The following is a 21,190-nucleotide window of genomic DNA, read 5'->3' on the forward strand; positions in this document are numbered from 1 at the left end:
CAGCAAGTCAATCTGACAAAGGCCTTATTTCTCAAATATATAAAGAACTGACTCAAATTTACAAGAATATAAATCATTCCCCAGTTGATAAATTGTCAAAGGATATGCTTTTCAGTCAATTTCCAGATGAAGAAATCAAAGCTATATATAGTTATATGAAAAAGGGCTCTAAACCACTATTGATTATTAGAGCAAAGCAAATTGAAGCAACTCTGGGGTACCATTTCGTATCTACCATACTGGCTAATATGAGGGTGGAGGAAGATGATAAATGTTGGAGGGAATATGAGAAATTGGGACACTAGACACTATTGGTAGAATTATGGAAGGACCCAGCCATTCTGGAGAGCAATTTGGAGCTATGCTCAGGGGCCTATAGAACTATGCATGTCCTTTGATCCTCCATTATTGGGTCTGTGTCCCAGGGAAATCAGAGGAAAAAAAGAAGGAACCTACATGTACAGTTCTTTTTTTGTGGTGGCAGTTGGAAGTTGAAGGGATGCCCATCATTGGGGAATGACTGAACAAGTTGTGGTATATGAGTATGATGGAGTACTATTGTGCTATAAGAAATGATGAGCAGAGTGGTTTCAGAAAAACCCAGACTTACCTGAACTATGCAAAGTGAAATCAACAAAACCAGAACAGTTTATACAGTAACAGCAATATTGTTAAGACTGATCAACTGTGAAAGACTTAGTTACTCTGATCAAGATGATATTCCAAGACTGTAAGGGGCCCAGAGGGTCCCAGGGGGTGCAAGTCAGAGGCAAAGCCTGTTCCTGTGGGAACGGTGCTGATGCACACCCTGGAAGAAGCTCTGTGTGACCCTGGAACCTGATGTTCCTGCAAATACCAATGTCCTGTACAGTAAAGTTACAAGTTGCCAAGCCTAGAGGCCTGTATTGGGCTACCCGAGTCTTTCTTACCTGTCCAGGTCTTCGGCTGGCCACGCCGGATGCACGTATGAGAGAAAGGACGTTCCAGAGTCAAACAGGGGTTGAGCTTTATTACAGGGTTTCGGTTACAAGTGCAGGGGGTCTTCTTTCTTAGGACGAAGAGGGGGAGATTTAAGGGATTGGAAGTAGAAGTACAAGCGGGGGAGAGAGGGGAAGGGGAGAGAGGAAAGAAAAGAAGCGGAGCCCTACTTTTCTCTTTGGCTCCACACGTGCTAAGAGCTTTCTGGCTTCCTCAATCCTACTTAATCTTCAGCCACACAGTTTGCATCTCAATACCGTGCTGTTAGGTAACTAGGTGTGCTCCAATCCGGGACGACCTCGAGGGCAGGGAGACTCCACCCATCAGGTATCTCCGGGGGAGAGGCGGAAATACCCGAGCTAGCCGAGCTAGCTCGGTCTGACCTTCTCGAACCCCCGCTGTTCATGGAGGGCCTCGTAAGACTCTAAGATTTAGAAGTCCCACTTTTACCTGCCCGAGACTGTCCACACGGAATTGAGCTTCCAGTCCCAACAACAAGTGAGCCTGGGAACCCAGGAACTAGCTGCAGGAACAAGATAAGCTTCCTCCCTTACTGTGGGTGTAAGGATGTGGAATAGTTATGAGATGGTGAAGTAATGGGATGAGCTCAGCATGTATGTGATTGGTGGATCAGCCTTTATAAACCCTAACCCTCAGCTGAATAAAGAGAGTTGTTGCCTGGATCATCTTGTCTCCAGTCTCCTTCCTTCAGGGCCCACAGAGTAGAGGCCTGTGGGTCAGGGGGATCCAGGGGGCTCGGGCCCTGACCCCGAGCACAAGACAATTCCAATGGACCCATGATGAAAAATGCTATCCACCTCCAAGGAGAACTGATGAACTCTGAATGCCAGCTGAAGCATACTTTAAAAAAAACCTTTATTTTTTTGTTTTATTTGTTTTTTTTTTATAACATAATTAATATGGAAATATGTTTTGCATAACTTCACATGTGTATTTAATATCAAATTGCTTGCCTTCTTAAGAAGGGAACAATGTCAGGAAGCAGAGAATTTGGAACTCAAAATTTTTTTATAACAACTGTTAAAATTTTTTAACATGTAATTGAGAATATTTAATGAAATAAATAAAAATATTTTTAAAAAGCCATGGAATCCAGAAGGCAGAAACGAGAGGTGAGAGCATTCCAAGTGTGAGCAACATTATTCCAGTGAAAATGTGTGGAGTTCACTGATGGAGCATCTTGCCTGGAAAACAGCAAAAAGTTCTTTCCAAGGCTAAAGTCGTGACAGCATTAAAAAACTTACTTTATCAGTTAAAGTGAAAGGTAGTTTGTAAACCATAAAACACCCTTTAATGGATACTTTCTAGCACAACTTTAGTTGCCCATAGTTCTTGCACCCCCAGAGTTGATGATTACTCGGAAAAAACTCTGGAATGTGAGACTTGCAAGCTCCTTGAACAGGGCATTGAGTCAGTCAGCTTGGATCAAGAAGGTAGGAAATGGCAATTTGTAGAAAGTGAGCAAATTTCAGGGACTTGGAAGAAGGGCAGAGCAGCCACTTCTAGTAGTAGCATTAAGAGAGAAAAAGAAATGGGCTTGGAAGAAATGGAGAAATGATGGATTTAGTTGGCAGGAGATGAGGGTAGGCCATGAGTCCCCTAAAGAAAATGCTACAAATGTGGCTAGGATATGAAAGCTTCTGATTCCAGAGCTTTAAGAAGCTTCAATGCTGCCAACTAGCTGTGAAGCATCAGCATTTTCTTTTTTTAAAATTAATTTATTTGTTTTCAGTTTTCAACAATCACTTCTAAGTCTTAAATTTTCTTCTCCTCCCTCCCCAAAACGGCATGCAATCTTATATGGGTTCTATACATACATTCTTATTAAACACATTTTCACGTTAGTCATGTTGCATAGAAGAATTAAAATGAATGGGAGAAAGCATGAGAAAAACCAAATCAAAACAAAACATAACACAAGAGAAAATAGTCCGCTTCATTTTGTGTTCTGATTCCATAGATCTTTCTCTGGATGGAGGCAGCAGCATTTTCAAGACAGCTCCATTGAGGCTGGACAGGAAGAGATTTAGTAGGCAGATGGTGTCTGACCTTAACTTTCACAAGTCTTATCAGACTATTTTCCCCACTTTGTTGGGGAAACAGGGATTAAAGTAGGATTGGATTATGACTTCCCATGGGGATGGCAGTCATTTTTTGCATAGAACCTAAAGTTCCAAGGATGTGTACTACTTGATTTGTTTCTATTATTAACTTCCCTATTCTGCCTTATTTGCTTTTTAAAAAAATTCTGATTCATGAATTCTTTGGGTGATTTAGAATCAAGATACATTGTTGGAGGTGGAGGCCAAGGTTTTGGACCATTGATCATCTAAAACAGCATATTGAAGCTAGGAAGTGGTAAAGAGTTGTAGGGTTGTGAATATCTGTGTAGTTCTGAGTACAACTTACAAATGTGGATGTAATTTCTTTTTGAAAAAAGATATTGTTTAAGAGCATCTAGAGGGAGTTGGAATTTTCCCCAAAGACCTCAAAATCCAGACTCTGTTTTATACTGACTCCATGCAGTAACACATATGACCAAGAAGGGACATGAGAAAGAAATCTTGCTATTTCAGTACTATTGTTAGTTAAATTTGGAGAGGAAGATTGTATGCTGTTAGAAGCTAAATTTGGAAAAGCAGATTGTAATGAAAATTAAGGATAACTGAGATGAAAGTCATTAAAAGATGGAAAAATCAAATAATTTTTTAAACAATGAAATTCAGAGGGATAAAACTATATTACTTAATACTCTTTCCATTATAGAACCATGAGGAGATCTGATAAGCTGTGTATTAAAGTCACACTGAATGAGCCAGTTGAGCTCCTCCCCTTAAATTATACAATTTAGATCTGTTCTTTCAACACCACACTCATCCTGGGGAAAGCGAAATATTCTGGGACTGTGAATCAGCCAGTTGTGTTCTGAAGAAACACAGCTGTACTGCCTGAAATCACATTTCCAAAAAAAAAGGAGATAGCCAACTTTCCTGAGCATGAGGGGTCATTCCTAACATAACCACACCACCTGTTTATTCCCTTGACAAGAATCTAAAACTAGAATTGGGCTGCTCTGCAATTATACTCATCCCATACTTGATTTCACAAAGTTTAAATTTGTGCTTCATACATACATGGAGAACACACAAAACTCCATCCTTCCTCTGGAGTTACCATCCCCCTGAGAAATTAGATCATCCAAAGTAAGTCAACACTCCTTAACTTATTAACACTCCTTAGTTTCACAGCAAAGGTGAGCACAGGAAAGGGTTATGACAAATATATTGGACATCATGACTCAGACTTCAGAAACAAGAAAAGCAAAATATATGTAAGCTTTCCAAGAGCCTTTTGCCTAGCTATCGTGAATATCTAGTGTTGTTCCACTAGAGAGTTGGAAGATGCAAAATATATCAAACAGCAAATAAAATCACCCCTTCTCAAATGATATTGACTGTCTTCCTTCCTGTTCTACTATAGATATGGAAGTGTCCAATTAATTTGGTGCTTATTACATTCAGAATTTTTAAAAAAAAACAGGCAAAAAGAAACTATCTTTACAGAATGGAAAGAGTTCATTACTGGTGTGGATTTATTTCTAAATTGTGCACTCTGACATTGACTTCTCATATGGAATAATAGTGAGGTCTTCTGCCATCCTACTTGATCTCTCCTATATGTTCACCTGCTTGTCAAGGACCTTCCTAAATGCAGCCATTAGAACTGAGCCTAATATTATGGTTGTGGTCTGATCTAGGCAGAGTACAACAGGACTATTATATCCCTAGTCAATGACAACAAATATTGTTGTTCGACAAATATTTGTTAAGCATTTACTTTGTGGAAAGGCTTGTTACTAAGTGCTTGAGAGGTAAAAACAAAAATAAAATAGTACCTTGTCATGGGGAACTTGCATTTTTTGAGATCGATATGACAAGCAAATTGACAGGAAGTTTTAGGTTAGAGTTTTAGGTTTTATATCTCCTGCTCATAATGCCTCTTTTAAGGGGGCACAAGATCATAGATAGTAGACTGAGTTTCTTCATTAGGAGTTCCTTATGCCAATGAAATCATAGGTCTGTTCCCCAAATAAATAAATAGATGACATTAATCTTTTTATCTGCCATATTGTGTGGGCATATATTAAGCTGAGAAGGCACTAAAACCCTCAGATTCTTTTTAGATAAACCACTACCTATTCAAGATCTTGCTGTTATTGTATTTTCATTTTTTTATTCATGTATGAGACTTTATGCTTTATCTCTATTGCATTCTAACCAGTCAAAATATTTTTGGATCTTGATTCTATCATTGAGTGTATTAGATATGTCATCTGCATATATGATAAGTGTGCCATCAATCAATCAATATATCAACAGAGATTTATAAAGTGCCTACATCAAATAAGATAAATTTGAAAAGCACTTAGTACAGTGTATGGCACATAGTAGGTGGTTAATAAGTGTGGTTTGGTTTTTTTTTATTCCAGGCACAATGCTAGATCCTTGGAATACGAACACAGAAAATCAAATAATCCCTACTCTCAAGAAACTTACATTATATTAGGGGAAACAACATATGAAAATATATGTATACACAGAAAAAATACAAAATAATATGATAGATTTAAGGTGGTTAGGAAGAGAACAATAACGTTTGAGAGGATTAGGTTGTACTTTGGCTGCATCGAAAGGAAAAGAATAAGCAGAGATGATAAGGGCATTTCAGGCATGGAGGACAGCCAGTGTAAAGGCATAGAAATAGGTGAGTAGTGCCTCGTGTAAGGAACAGAGAGAAGACCAGGTCAAAAGGACAGCAGAGTGAAGAAAGGGGAATTATGTAGTATGAGGTAGGAAAGATAGAATGTGGCCAGGTTGTAATGGGCTTCAAAAACCAAACGGAAGAGTTTATATCTGTCATATTGCTTTTCATTCAAGTTGTTGATAAAAATGTTGACTAGCACAAGATCAAAGACATCCTTAGGACACTACATTGAAGATCTACATCCAATTTGATAATAATCCATTAATTTATATCCTGAGCAGAAGCTAATCAACCAATTCCTACTCCAGTCTGTCTCTCCATTTTTTCATCTTGTCCTTAAACATGAGAGACTATTTAGAGCAAAGATCAAAATTAATAACAAACCAGAAAAAAAATGTAAGTGAGAAGACTTGACATTTAAGCATATCAACTCTGAGATGATTAATGCCCCAAATGATAAATTAATAAAGGAAAAGGCTTTAATTTAGATTATTTCCTTTTCTTAATATGGCTTAAATGACATCACTACAATAGGGAAGCCAAAAGATCCCAATAAATTTTACCTCTTTTCCAAGTGGAAAAACGTTTGGTAATACCAGGTTTAAAAATATAAACATATTTGTAAATACTTCCAGAAGAAGATGTTTGAATAAGAATAAAACACAAAATAGCAAAAAATCTAAGAAAATTAAGCTTTCAAAAACTGTGGCATTAGATTCAATTGAGTAAGATCATCATATATAATGTTTAAAAATGAATTTGTTCACAGTAAGTGGCATGACAGACACCATTCAGAAAACAGATGATCCACAAAAACAATCATTAGGTCCACAAAAACCATAAACAGGCAGATAGCTGAGTTGTAGCATTGACACTCATTTAAAGAACTAGACAAAGACCTCCTATCGATTGGATGGACTCACTACAGAAGATGGTAGAAGGGTAAGAAGGGGAGAGACAAGGACTAGAGCTCAATAAGATGAGAAAGATTATGATTTGTGTCACTGGAGGGAACACACATCAAAGAGATCATGGAAGTCATATTTCTTTTTTAAAAATTATTTTCTTTTTTAATTATATTTTGTTTCCAAACAAAGATCAGCCAGCTCTATTTCCATGACTTTACTTAAAAGGAATGTGAAACAAGCCCCTTTAAAAACATGCACAGTCAAGCAAAACACACACACACACAAACACACACACGTACACACAAATATGTCTCAGTCTCCACCTTGAGATCATCACTTCCCTGTCAAGAGGTGGGCAGCTTGCTTCATCATGAGTACCCAGTAATTGTAGTTAGTCATGGTGTTAATCAAAGTTCCCAAGATTTCTTACACACACACACACACACACACACACACACACACACACACACACACACACACACACACACACACACACACACACATACTCACACACAAACGAGTGTTTGCATATACGTATATATGTGTCCTTTGGATTTTGTCTATACATGTATGTATATACACACATGCATTGTTTAGCCAGCCAAGAACTCATTCTCCCAACCCACCCCTATTGAGAACACAAGAAAAATAAGGCTGATTACAAAAATGTATAGTCAATCATAACAAATTTCCACAGTCTATGTTCTAAAATATATATGTATATGTTTGTCTCATTTGGCATTCTGAGTCCTTCACCTAAGTATAGTAGATTTCATCATTAATTCTCTGGAATCCTGGTTGATCATTATGCTGGGTTCAGCACAGTAATGCTATTCCATCTCATTCATGTACCGTAACTTGTACATCTATTCCCAAATTAAGACTACCACCTCAGATTCCCATTCTTTGCCATCTCAAAAAAAAGTTACAGTGCTCGCTTTGGCAGCATATATTCTAAAACTGGGACAATACAAAGAAGATTAGTCTTCTATTTCATTAAAAATCCCTTTTCCCCCACCCCTGTACCATTATACTCAGTTTTTCTGGGTAAGTTATTTGATGTTTTTAGCCCATATCTTTTGCCTTCCAGTATAATGTATTCCAAACTCTCTGCTCCCTTGGAGTTATAGCATCTAAACTGTGCATGATCCTCCTGTGACTCCTTGTTACTTTAATTCTTTCTTTCTAGCTATTTGCAGTATTTTTCTTCGGCCTGGAATCTTTGGGCTTTGTCTCTAAATTTCCTGGGAGTTTTCATTTTGGAGTTTCTTTCAGGAAATGACTAGTGAATTCTTTCTATTTCCACTTTTCCCTCATTTTCTTCACCTGTAAACTGAAGATAATAATATATTACAAGATTGTTGTGAAGACCTAAAGAGCTGATATGTTTGTGTGTATATATGTATGTGTACATATGTGTATATATAATATATGCATATATTATATACACATATTTACATATACGTATATGGGAAAAGTCCACTGTAAACATTAAAGCAAAGGTCAGCAAAATATAGCCCAAACACCAAAGGCATTTAGGGTAGTACTATAAGTATGGAGAACTTTGTAGGTTCTCAGGAAGGCAGGACCTACCAAAGAGAGGAGTGTTATCTTAACTATTCATGACCTAATGAGAGGTGAATTCATACCTATGATTAATTATGAATCCTTTTCATGGTTCTTAAGTTAAATAAAACTTGTCTTAGAGAGTCAATGTTTTGTTACCTATGTGCTTGCAGAGGAGACACAAAGTCAGTCTGATGTTTCCATGAGAAATCCTAGATTGAAAGAAGACCTAAAAATTCAACCAAAATTGTTTAAGTCCAAAGGCTCTATGATTAGATGAAGGTTTCCATTGGGGACACTTAGAGTAAATCAGAAGTCTTCATTAGGAAGATCAATTTCATAACTAAACTCTGGTTGAATGTATTGGTGGGAGAGGGATATTAGAATTGGTGGGAGTAATTAAAGACTATTATCACAATTCAGGTGAAAGACAGTGATACTTGAAAAAGAATGAGGGCAGTGAAATAGAAAGGAGATAAATGGGAAAGACAGAAGAAATGGAATCATTTCACATCTGGATTTGGGAAGGAGGGAGAAAGCCAATAATTACTGAAAGGATTTTTATCCTGGATGACTGGGACAATGACATCTGTCAAGATCTACAGCTTTTAGCAACTGAGAGCTTCAGAATTCACAGTGGATTTGACTTGACTGGAGGTCAAAATACTGAGGTCATTCAAGAGGAGATTGCCTCGGGATTCAAATTCAGCTGCAAGTCAAGGTCATTAATAAGTTAGTATGAAGTGGAGACTCTCTCATAGAGTCAGCAAAAGCAATCAATTTCTAGAGCAAAAGAAATCCTATTGTTTTGAAAATTTATGTATTTATTTAACTTGTTTTCGCAAAGTATAATGCACCTGAATAGAGGGGGGGAAGGCATAAAATTTTCCTCTTTTTATGCAATTAGAGAATTCAATATAGAATGATGAAAAGAGCCCAGAATGAATATGAAGAGCTCCAGGTTCAATTTTCATGTCTGCCATTCACTCGTTGAGTAACCTTAGCAAGTCATTTTACCTTCCTAGACCTCAATTTCCTCATCTGTCAATTTAAGGAGTTGAGTTGTGTGGTCTCTGAGATCTCTTCCAGCTCTAAATTTCAACATGAAACCTATGTTAATTCATGTTAATTCAATGACATGAAAAAATCATCTTATATTTCTGTTCAAGATGCCATTCTGTTGTATTGTTTCAGTTGTGTCCAGCTCTCCATGACTCCATTTTTGGGCTTTTCCTAGCAAAGATACTGGAGTAGTTTGCCATTTCCTTCTCCAGTAAGTTTGACAGATGAAGAACTAGGCAAACAGGATTAAGTGATTTACCCAGGGTCACATAAGCTAGTAAGTCTCTGAGGCCAGTTTTGAATTCCTAAAAATGAATCTTCCTGATTCCCAGCCCAGTGCTCTATCTACCATGCCTTGTAGCTACTTCACCTTAGCTGTTTGAAAATACTCAGATTTTTTTTTTTCTGATCCTTTAAGAAAGAAGTGATTTACATAAGAGGTGTGAGGCAATTTGTAAAAACCATCTGGGAAAATTGCTTTAATTAATATTAAATAGATATCGATGTGTGGGTGGGTAAGTGTTTGGTAAATAGATAGGTAGGTAGATTAGATAGATAGAAAGATAGGTAGGTAGGTAGGTAGGTAGATAGATAAATAGACAGATGATAGATGGATAGGTAGGTAGATAGACAGATAGCTAGATAGATTAGAAAGATAGAGAGATAGACAGAAAGACAGATAGACAGATAGATAGACAGATGATAGATAGATAGATAGATGATAAACAGATAAATAGCAGAGATAGAGTATTTATTCAGTACTTTCTATGCATCAGGCACAGCTCTAAGGCTGACAATACAAATAGAAGCAATTAAGATGGTCCCTGCCCTCAAGGAACTCATATTCTAAGGAGGGAAGCTATCTCATGAAGGGCAGTAGGGGGAGTTGAGGAAGGGTGTAAATGTTCTTGAAGCATAGTGAAGACCTAGAACCAAACAAGATAGGAGGGCTCTCAAAGCCCGAGGTCCTTCCAAGAATACAGTTCCATTGTTGAGGTGAGAAGGGAGTGAAGATGATGGCATGAGTGGAGTGCAGATAGCATGACCAAAATGTCCCAGAAATCTGGGTTAGGACTTGCCTATGATTTCACTGATATAGGAAACTCTCAGATGAGGGAGTGCTCTCTTCTGATGCAAATCAACACCTTCTCTCCAACTTAAAATCTTAGAGATATTTTGAGCAGTGAGAGGGTAAGTAACTTGTCCGAGGTTGCACAGAGAGTATGCGTCAGAGGCAGGACCTGAAACCAGGTGTTGCTTGTTGGTAGGTACGCTGGAGGCTGGTTCTTTATCCAATAATTGAGGCTGACTCATAGTAAATGAAATAATAAGAACAAAAGAAACCTCAACCATCTGTCATTTCTCAGTATTTTGAAGGTCATGGAGGCCATCTTACAGAACTCTTTCCTTTTACTCCTTCCTGAAGCCCACGCTAAGTGACTTGCTCAAGTCTCCACATATCCAGAATCTAAGACACTAAGATGCCTCCTCTTAACAAATAATGTAAAGAAATTTAAAATGTGGAATACATTCTATTTTCTCCCGAAAATAGTGAATGGACTCAGAGATACCAATGACATTTTCTATTGAAATATATGGTGAAGTGAATAGTGACATGCAAAAAAATATTTTCTAATTGGTAACTGGAGTAGTAAATATTCATATATAAAGGCTTTAAAAATGTGGGATAGATATTAGAAACCATTTGAAAGTTTTCTGTTTCTTTTATCGTGCTAAACTTTAGCCTAGTTCGTGATTGAGCTACACAAGGAGAAAATCTCTTATCAGTAACGTTCTGCCTACAGTATTAACAAATGGACACTAATGTTTGCAAAAAGTTAAAATGACTATCTGTAATTGCTATCTTTAAATGAGAAATTCATAATGTTGAAATTATATAAATGGAAACAATTAAATAATTTTCAACCACTCATGCCCACAAACATAATCTGTGATTATTATTCATAGAAAGTAAAAAAGAGGGGTGGGACATTAACATCATGCAACAACAGCTTGAAGCAAAATGTTATTTTCCAGTACCAGAAATAAGCATCTACACATAACATACATTCTAATTTTTTACTTAACTTCTTGTTTGAAACTCTCAGACCACCAATTTGGTGAAATTTTCAAATTATCAATTTCCCAAAGGCATTATTAGCATGAATGAAGTCATGTTTAAGCATTTTAATTGCAGCCACACTAATTAGCACAGGCCTAGTGTCTTTTTGTGTATTTGTCCTATCTCTCTCCAACTGGTTTATAAATCCTCATGAGAAGTGCCTGTATTTTCTGTCTATTTCAATCTCCCAAAGTGCCTCCAACAGTTCCCAAGTCCTCATGATTGCTCACTAAACACATGCTGATGATGATGAAACCAAGTAAAACTTGAACTGAAATGGCCCCAATATTTTTTCATTCATTAATTTATTCAAAAAAACACCAATTGAGTGCCTGTTATGTGCAGAGCATTGTTCTGGACTCTAGAAAGGACACATATACATACATACACATACTTACATATATGTGAGTATATATGTATGCATACATATACAAATGTGTGCATACATATTACACTGTGTGTATATGTGTGTGTGTGTGTGTGTATTACACAGTCCCAGACCTCATGAAACTATAGTTCTATCACAGAATAAAGTATGAATGTGAGTAACTGTAAGAAACATATGTATCTAATATATTATATGTATACATACACCTTGTACCTACCCCTACAATGAATTGATATGTCTCTATATCTCTTATGTATAGATATATAATGTAGTATATCTAATAGAATATAATCAATAGATAGCTAAATTACCTTGTGAACTCATTGTACAGGTAGATTCAAGACAAAATGCTATTTGAAATGTAAAAAGAGATTTTGCTTTTCCTGCTTATTAAGTCATATTGCCCGATCATCCAGTTTTCTCTCTTCTTAAGTCCCAGAGCACTTCCTTTGTACCTCTCTTAGCTGCTTATTGGATTCTCTCTTGTATTATGCTTCTTTCCACACATACTATCTCCCTTTCTGGCCCTCAGGGGAGGCTGACTTAAGTAAACTTGAGTCTTAAAGAAGAGGCCTTGTACTGCTGTAGAGCTCGATGCAAGCATGGGACGTAAGTACAGGAAGTAAATAGCTCCCATTTGTATGCCTTGCTTGATGTTAATAGTCAAAGAGTCATTGAGTAAAGGTTTCTGTGGTTACAGTTATCAAGGGAATGATGCAGGATCTTAATATACGAACAATACCCTATTGGAGGCAAGCCTACAAAGATACATTTTTCTCTATCAAAGCTCTAACAAATATTTTTGTTTAGGTTTTTTGGCAATAAACAAAAAAACAACGTAGTACCTTGTATTCTTTGCCTTTTTTAGTAAATTGTGTGACTGTAAAGTTGTAGCCAGATGGAGAAAATCACCAGTTAATATCTGCCTTTTCTCTTTTCATGATCTCGAAGGATAGCTTTTGTTGAAATATGTAGATCCTTCTCATAAATGTCTAGATCTATGTATAAATCTTTCTCATAAAGATTTTATGAAGATAAAGAAGTAGGCACAAAGATTAGCAGTTTTTAATACTGGTAGTTCATAGTAGGCAGCTAATAAAGCAACTACTTTCATCTGGATTCCTTAGACATAGGGCTACATTCTAAAAGTGGCACTAAGTAGTTTCTTAGGTGGGTCTTTGAAACATGAAGCTCCATGTAGTAGAAAGAGTGTCAGATTTAACATCAAAGGAGGCTCATTTCAGTCTTGACTCTAACATTTATTAATACCTGTGTGAACTTGAGTAAAGCCCTTAACACTCTCTGGGTTCATCTTTAAAATGAAAAACTTGACCTATATGACCTATAAAACTTCTTCCATCTCTGAAGCTTCTGAAATTTGAACCATACTTTTTCACCCCTCAAAGAAATAATATAGCTTACATTTTCAGCCTACTCTAGATTCATATTATGGATATTGTGCCCCTCAGTTTCACCTTTATAGTATATTATATACACATATACATATATGGTATATATATATATATACATATAACCTTTTAAATATATATATACACATATACATATAATCTTTTAAATAGCCATAGGGAACTATGGTCCACTTTTCTTGGACTGGCTCCCATTACACAATTCTGGGATGCTTGAGGTTTAGATTGCATTCATTTCTCGTTAGAAACTCTCCTGGAATCTTGCTGATGAGGCATAGTTATAATTCCACATTCCTTGTTGTAAGTAGATTTTTTTAGAATTCCAAGTTCCCTAATCCCCCTAGTAATGGGAAAGCTGCCACCAGAGACCCTTTGTCTGAAAACCCTATATAAATCAAATCTCCCAGGGGGCTCTGGGCCTTCAATCAAAGAACACATCTCACTATTTGTCCTTACCACTCAGTGTTGCTCTATGAGGTCATTGGGTCAAGGGAGGCCTCATGAAACTCTGTCCCTGAGGGTATTGTCCATACCTTCTATGCTGCTCTTGGGGGTAAGTATCAATAAATAATTTTAATGCATAATAGTGTTGCTATGTGTCATTCATATGAACTCTGAACTCTGCTTTAAATGTGAATAACTTCTTTAAATTTGGAAGGCAAAGTTTAAAGCTTGGATGCCTATGACAAAGAGATGAAGAGACCAGTGATGGGGTGGTTGTAGGCTCACTTTCAGTAATAACTATCTTCTAACATAAGCCCTGTTTAAAAAAAAAAAGCTTTCTCTAAAATATACTATTAGTTTGAGTTAGTAATTATAAATGTTAATCTTTCTTAATTTATTTTTAAAGTAGGGGTCTTCATCTTTATCCCATTTAGAAGCATTATAAATAGACCTGCTGGCATCTCTCCATAGTGCTAAAAACATTATAGGCATAGGTGCTATCATACTTCAAAGCAGTGTAACAGGACTCAGAGTTCATTTGCATCGGATAAACACTTCTTGCTTTCTCAGGGACACTTTTGGCTTGGCTGGATTGAAGGGGCCTGTGAAGAAACACAATGACCCTGCTGAACAAAGGTAGCAGAAATCATCAGGCTGGGTGAAGGATGATATTGGTGCCCTAACCTGGGAGGAGTCATGATGCGGAGTAAATTGTGGTTTATAAATACCTAGCAGGGAGTTTAGCCTACATTTTCTCTCTATCTCAAAGGTTCTTTTTAAGTATCAGTAAGAATATATAATATATAAAGTATATATAACTTTGCAAACTTGAAAGCAAATTAAAGCTATTATTATAGTTATTGATAATTACAGAAGGAAAGGGAATTAGGGGCAATGAGTAAAGCATGCAATTCAGAAGGTAATGACAGGATTACATGATCAAAATGCCAAACAGATGGTGAGATACCGACAGGCACTAATATAAAACAATTGAACCAGGTAGGAGAGAATGGGTGAAATGGGGGTGAGTGGGGAGAGTGTCCACATCCAAGCCAAAACAATCTAGGGAAAGGAGATAAGTGTTCAGAGTAGCAAAAAAATGAGGCTTAATTGCCTGCTGGCAAGATTACAGTGTGCACAAAGTTGTATTGATTGCTGGGGTGAAGTGGTTGCTACACTTCTCCAAGAATTTTAATAACCTCTATACTCCAATGTAGTAGATCTTGGGGCACAATAAGGGGAAGGCAAGTAGAAATATGCTTCAGCATCCCCTCTTCCTACTGTTATCAATTACTTGAAACAAACATAAAGCTTATTTTCTCTTATGTTCTTTATTTCTTCTCTTCCCAAATGAGATAATGTATGTAAAGTGCTAGACAAACCATAAAAGTTTGCTCTATAAATGTCATATTCTTATTTTCTTTCTCTTCGTGCATCACAAACTCTATTTACAGTTTGATTTTTCATTCAGTCGTTTAGTAGGAAACACACTTTGCTCTTTCCCTTTCTTTCTCTCTGGGAAAAAAAACCAAAACATCACCATACTTTTGTCTCCTCCCCCAAACTAAGATAAATGTATAATGTACAATGATTGCCTTTCAAAGGGTGATTACAAGAGAGAATAGTATGCCTGAACTAAGGGAATTCCCAGTGAAAAGAATAGTAGTAAGTGAATTTCAATTTTTGGTTTTCAATATACTTCTCTTTCAACCTCTAAAATGCTTAAGAAATTTGCTTTCTCTTGAAAAAAAGATTGGCATATAGAAAACTGAGTATTATTTAGTGGAGAAAAAGCAATAAAAGTCTTAAGGGAAAAGTAGATGATTCTCAGAGGGCAAAGAGAATTTTTGTTCAAGTCTCCCTCTTTTTCTCCCTCATCCTTATCTTATAACCCAAATATTTGCACTTCGCTCAAAAAAAAAAACAACACAATTGGAAAGTGGCACATGTTTAAATGATTTTGAAATATCCTTGGATGAGGGTTGAGATACCAAAGAATGAATCATTCATGCATCTAGGCAAAAAATGACTATTATAGAGAAGAAAATTATTAAATTTTGGCAACTAAAAACATAATAGGGAAATCAAGACACTATAGCCCAATTATACACGGTACACGTGCTCAAATGGATTTGCGACCTCATTGATTTGGGAGTTCCCTCTAAGAATTCATGTTACAACCCATCTATGCCTGCCCATCCAATATGACTCTCTCCATATTTCACTATGAGAGATTTCATTACTAACATACTATAGGCCTTCACTTTCTCCTGACATCACAAGGCTACCAATGAAGAATGGTGGCCAACTACTTGTCATTATTTGTTCTCCTTACATGAATAGCCCATCTTCTCGTAATTCTCCTATGATATCCTTTACTCCTGTTCTTCCGATTTCTCACTGGTTACATGTTATAACTTGCTCACATCCACCATGGACCTCTTCATTGCCCTCTGTGATACTTGCTCTTTGGAAACAGTGGTGTTCCTTATCTCAGGATGATACATCAGCATGGATAAAATGTCTGTCTTGAAAAAAATGGGTCTTTTCTCTTATGGGATACTTGGGGATCAATAAAAGGGTTTTCCAGTTTTCCAAAAACAATCAATCCCTTTCTCCTATTCTTATTAAACTCTAAACCCAATCCATTATCCATCTGTACTGTCTGTTGGGCAGCTCTGTAGCTTGTCCATTGGATAAATGTTGAATTCTAAGCAATAGACATCATACCTTGTCTACAGGGTAAAATGATAGAATGTTGGGGCCAGAAATATCCTTATAGATAACAAAATATCATAGTTGAAAGGGATCTTAGAGGTCATCTAGACCAATTCATCATTGAAAACAATATATCCAACCATTCTCTACTTAAAGTATACCAGTAATGAGCAGCATACTCTCTTGCAAGACAACTCATTCAATTTTGGGACAACTTTATTGCTAGCAAGATGTTCAAGCCTAAATCTACCTCTCTGTGTCTTCTGTCCATTACTCTTAGATATTTTAATACAAATTATTTTGTATATGAAGAAACAGAGATCCAGAGAATTAGTACATATTAAAGGTCATGTAGCCAATACAGTGCATGTTCATATTTACCTATTTTTCCCTGTTATGCTAGCTAAGTAAGTAATGGATGCATCGGAGCACATTTCTTAACCTTCAAAGTATATTAACAATAAAAATCAGTTAATAAAGTGAGTTGGGCTAATCATTTCTGTTTTGGTAATTCTCAAGAAATGTTAGAAATGTTAGAAAATGTCAGAAATCTCTGTATGCTTTTTCTCTTCATGGTTTATCCTCTAGGGAAACATAACTGGATATCTCTCCTTGAATATGCTCCATATTTTCTCATGCCTATGCCTTTATTCAAGTCATTTTTTCCTCTTATAATGCCTTCTCACCACATCTCTGTCTATTGAAATATTACTCATACTTCAGGGAACAATATAAATGAAACCTCCCTCTATCTCTAATCCAAAGTGTTCTTTTCATCTCCTCTACACCATAGGACTTTGCTTGTACTTCTATGACAATTGTCACTTTCTTTTTTGCATTATACTAATGTGCATTCTTGATGCATCCCTCTACCAGATTATGAGCTCTCTGAGGGGAGGTTCTGTGTCTTCTTATATTTTGTCTTTCTCACAACTCCCAGGGTAGTGCTTTGCACCTAGTAAGCCAATAATACACGTGTTGAATTTAAACTAAATGGTTATTGAAATATTCTTCCCATATCTTTTTTCTGCTTACTAGGTATTGATTTGATTCTCTCATATATCAAGCTATTAACAGCATATATTATAGAATGTTAGAATATGCAAGAAACTTAGAGATCATCTTGTTAAACTTCCCCCATCATCTTTTACAGATGTGTCCATTAAGGTCCAGAGAAGACAAAAGCCAGCTTCTGGTTTGTGACAAAGACACAAAAAGAAGACAGGTTTACCAGATCCCAGTCTAGGGCATTTCCCAATATACTATACTAGCTCCCTTCATTTAAAACAATATATGAAAAAAGAACTGCTCCATGTATGTTAAACAGGCTTCTATATCTGTAATTTCCCAAACTAATTTGGTCAAGAAACACAATTGATCTACAGTATATATGGATGAAACCCATGAATGGTGAGTATGAATATTCTTAGTATAAAGAAGAGACTTTAATCTGAAAAAGATGGAGGAATGGGAAGACTGCCCATTTAGAGAGACACATACATAGAGAGATCCCTCCAGTGAGCTACCAGAGAAAGCAGCTACAAAGAAAGAATAAGAATCATAGCTGAGATATTTGGAACTTTACTAGACAGAAACTCTAAGAAAGGAGCCAATAGTGAAAACATATGAAATGAATAAAATTGAGGATTTCAAATGTCCTTGCACAGATATACAATGTTTAGGGAAGAGAAAAGGAACCAAAGGTCCTAATAAAAAGAGGCAGATATACTTTATTCAAAAGAAACAAGATAGGTAAAAGGTGATAGGGTGGTGGAACTGTACATTTTTGTTGTTATTCAGTTGTATCTTACTCTTCCTGACCCTATTTGGGGTTTTCTTAGTAAAGATATTGGAATGGCATGCCATTTCTTTCTCTAGCTCATTTTTCAGAAGAGGAAACTGAGGTAAACAAGGAAATGACTTGCCTAGGATCACACAGGTACTGAAGTGTCTGAGGTCAGATTTGAACTCAGAAAAATGAGGCTTCCTGACTCCAGGCGTGGCACTCTATCCTCTGGGTCATCTAGCTGTCCTAACTGTATAGTAACAAGTTATATTCATGCGAGAAAATTCAGAAATCTGATAGGGAAAGTATGATTGGGAGTATTTTGGTGATTGTCAATATAGATGAAATTCAGTAAAGAAAAATACACACACATACACACACACGTGCAAAGTGGGCCATCTTCACTAGTCCTGATCTATATCTGGCCACTGGACCCAGATGGCTCTAGAAAAGAAAGTGAGGCTGCTGACTTTGCTCAGCCCTCCCTCACTTAAATCCAATTCATTTGCAAATCATGGCGTAGTCTTCCCAAAGTCTTGGTTCTGTTTGAGCACAAAGGACAAACCAAAACCTTGGAATACTGGGAGCTGCCCACTAGGGACCCAACTGACCAGTTCCAGCTGGGCAACAAAACTTCTCCCCCTGCCCACCCCTACTTACCCTTCTCTTCCCCTCCCCTCCCCTTCCCCCTTCTCTCTTCTTTTCTCCTCTCCTCTCTCCTCTTCCCCTTCTCTCCTCTCCTTTCCTGTCCTCCCTTCCCCTCCTTTCTCTTTCCCCTCCTCCCCCCCACTCCCCCTGTCCACCTGTCCTCCTCTCCTCTCCCCTTTTCTTGTTTACCATGCTTTACCCAGGGGAAGGTACACTACCATGGCCAAAAGCTGCTTTTTTTTTCCTTTGGGTTTACTGGCTAGATTTCTTGCTCAAAGACCAAGCCTTAAACCCAATTTACTCTGGAGCTCATAGATTAGACAACAGATCCCTGCCTTTGAGCTTAAAAAGGCCAAGATTTCCCACTGCATCCTGAGCCATCTTCTGTCCTTCTGATTTCTGTCCATCTACTGGACCCAGATGACTCTGGAAGAGAAAGTGAAGGTTAGGTAAGAAATGAGGCAGAGAATGGCCTCTTTTACCTAATCAAAAAAAAAAAAATCAGAAACCTCAGGGTTTCTGACCAAGACAGAAACAATTGCTATTTACATTTACTCTGAACAATCAGGGCCCAAACAATGACCAAGGGGTACTTGGCCTGGAACCTATTGTTGGTCCCTCAGTGAAAGCCAGAGTGATTTGGGTTTAAGGTATGCTCCTTAAAAAAAAAAAAATTTAGGCTTTAAAGTCCAAGATGTCGAGCAAGGTTGCAGTGATCAAAATTTGCATTCCTTTGGATAGAGCATTCTCAGATAAGGGTATGATCCTGATCCTCTATGTGGACAGAGGGAAGGGAAGAGAAAGAAAAAAAGGAGGAAGGAAGGAAGGAAGGAAGGAAGGAAGGAAGGAAGGAAGGAAGGAAGGAAGGAAGGAAGGAAGGAAGGAAGGAAGGAAGGAAGGAGAGATCTGTGTTGCTCAACTGGCCATTTCCAGTTGGGTCTCTAGTGGGGCAGCTCCTACTACTAATCACAGACCTTGCTGTTTGTCTTTTGTTCTCAAATAGGACCATGACATTAGGAAGGTGATGCCATGACATGCAAATGAATTGGATTTAAGTGAGGAAGGGCTGTGCAAAGTCACCAATCTCGCTTTCTCCTCTGGAGCCATCTGGGCAAGATATAGATCAGGATGACTAGAGATGGCCCTTGTGGGTGATTACCCTTTAAGTGAAAGATAAATGCCTGAGAACCAGGAGGCCCTGATTTTAAGGCACTGAAAATTACATGTCTAGGAGATATAGGATAGAAGGCTAAGGCAGAGGCTGAGGCAAGTGAAAATTAAAGAAATACCAGGGGGTCAGAAAAGAAGCTTTGTTGAAGCAGTTTAAAGAGAATAGCACAGGAGCAGTCAGTTGTATTCATAGGCCATCATGCTGAGGTGACTGTGACAACTGGAAAATAAAATATACCATTATTTTAAACATTGGGTCTCAAGTAACTATTGTATTCCAGTCTTTCTATGACTGACATTTAAGGGACTTTCCATTAGACCCTATGGAAGGATTAAGAACATATAAATTGGGTAAAAATTATTCCTACTTAGGGGGTGATAAAAAAATTAAAGTGAGCCAAAAGTTCATTGACTGAAGTCAACATTGAGAAAGAAGAAGACTTGTGAACATTAACATATCTGTGTCTAGATATTAATGTATCCATACACTGAAACTATTTTTACTGAGTTAGCTTAAATTGGAAATAATACCACTTTATTTAAAATTTTATCTAGCAGTATATTGAAACTGTAAATATTTTACCATTGCACATGGTTTGTGTTGAAACACATTAAAAAGACAGAAGGAAGTGGTAGAGGGGTCACTATTTGGATATTAATTCCTCTGAATCAATGATAGATCCCAAACTGTTTGAATTTGATGATTCTCTGGCATCTGAAAAAGGAAAGGACCATTTGAAAGAGCAATTCAGGACAAGAAAACAAAATTTTCTTAATACGAAAGTGGGATATAGATATGCCTAAAGAGTAACTCATAAAATTAGCCTCAAAGATTCTAAAAGTCATGGAAAATTCCTCTGTCTATAATGGGAAATCTTAGAAGTCATTTAAAAGAGGTCATTACCAAATAAAACAGTCTTTGTTCTTTACCTATAGTAGTTATTGGGGGGAAATCTGTAAAGATTTGAATTGTGCAAATTATTGTTGGTTGTTTAGTTGGTTGGTTATTGTCTTCTGTTCTCAGAGGACCAAAATCACTTCACTAAGCTGGAAGTAACAGTGGGTCTGACTGTGGCTGATCAGACTAATACAAGCTCAGAGCGCTCTATCCCAGGTCAGACACAGAGTCCATGTGAATATTTGGGGTGGATTCTCCAGATTTGCATATCTTGTGTTTCTTTTGAGTTA

General features: G+C 37.2%; 1 long non-coding RNA gene across 1 annotated transcript in view; it reads right to left on the minus strand.

Moving 5' to 3' along the window:
- Positions 1-1,467, minus strand: part of LOC140526876 (uncharacterized) — a 46,047-nt gene extending 44,580 nt beyond the window's left edge. The window contains exon 1 of the long non-coding RNA XR_011974571.1: positions 930-1,467. This is a non-coding gene — a long non-coding RNA (uncharacterized lncRNA). The remainder of the gene's footprint in view (positions 1-929) is intronic.
- Positions 1,468-21,190: the final 19,723 nt, after the last annotated feature.

This window comes from Notamacropus eugenii, chromosome 2 (assembly GCF_028372415.1).
Source record: "Notamacropus eugenii isolate mMacEug1 chromosome 2, mMacEug1.pri_v2, whole genome shotgun sequence".
Classification (NCBI taxonomy): Eukaryota; Metazoa; Chordata; class Mammalia; order Diprotodontia; family Macropodidae; genus Notamacropus; species Notamacropus eugenii.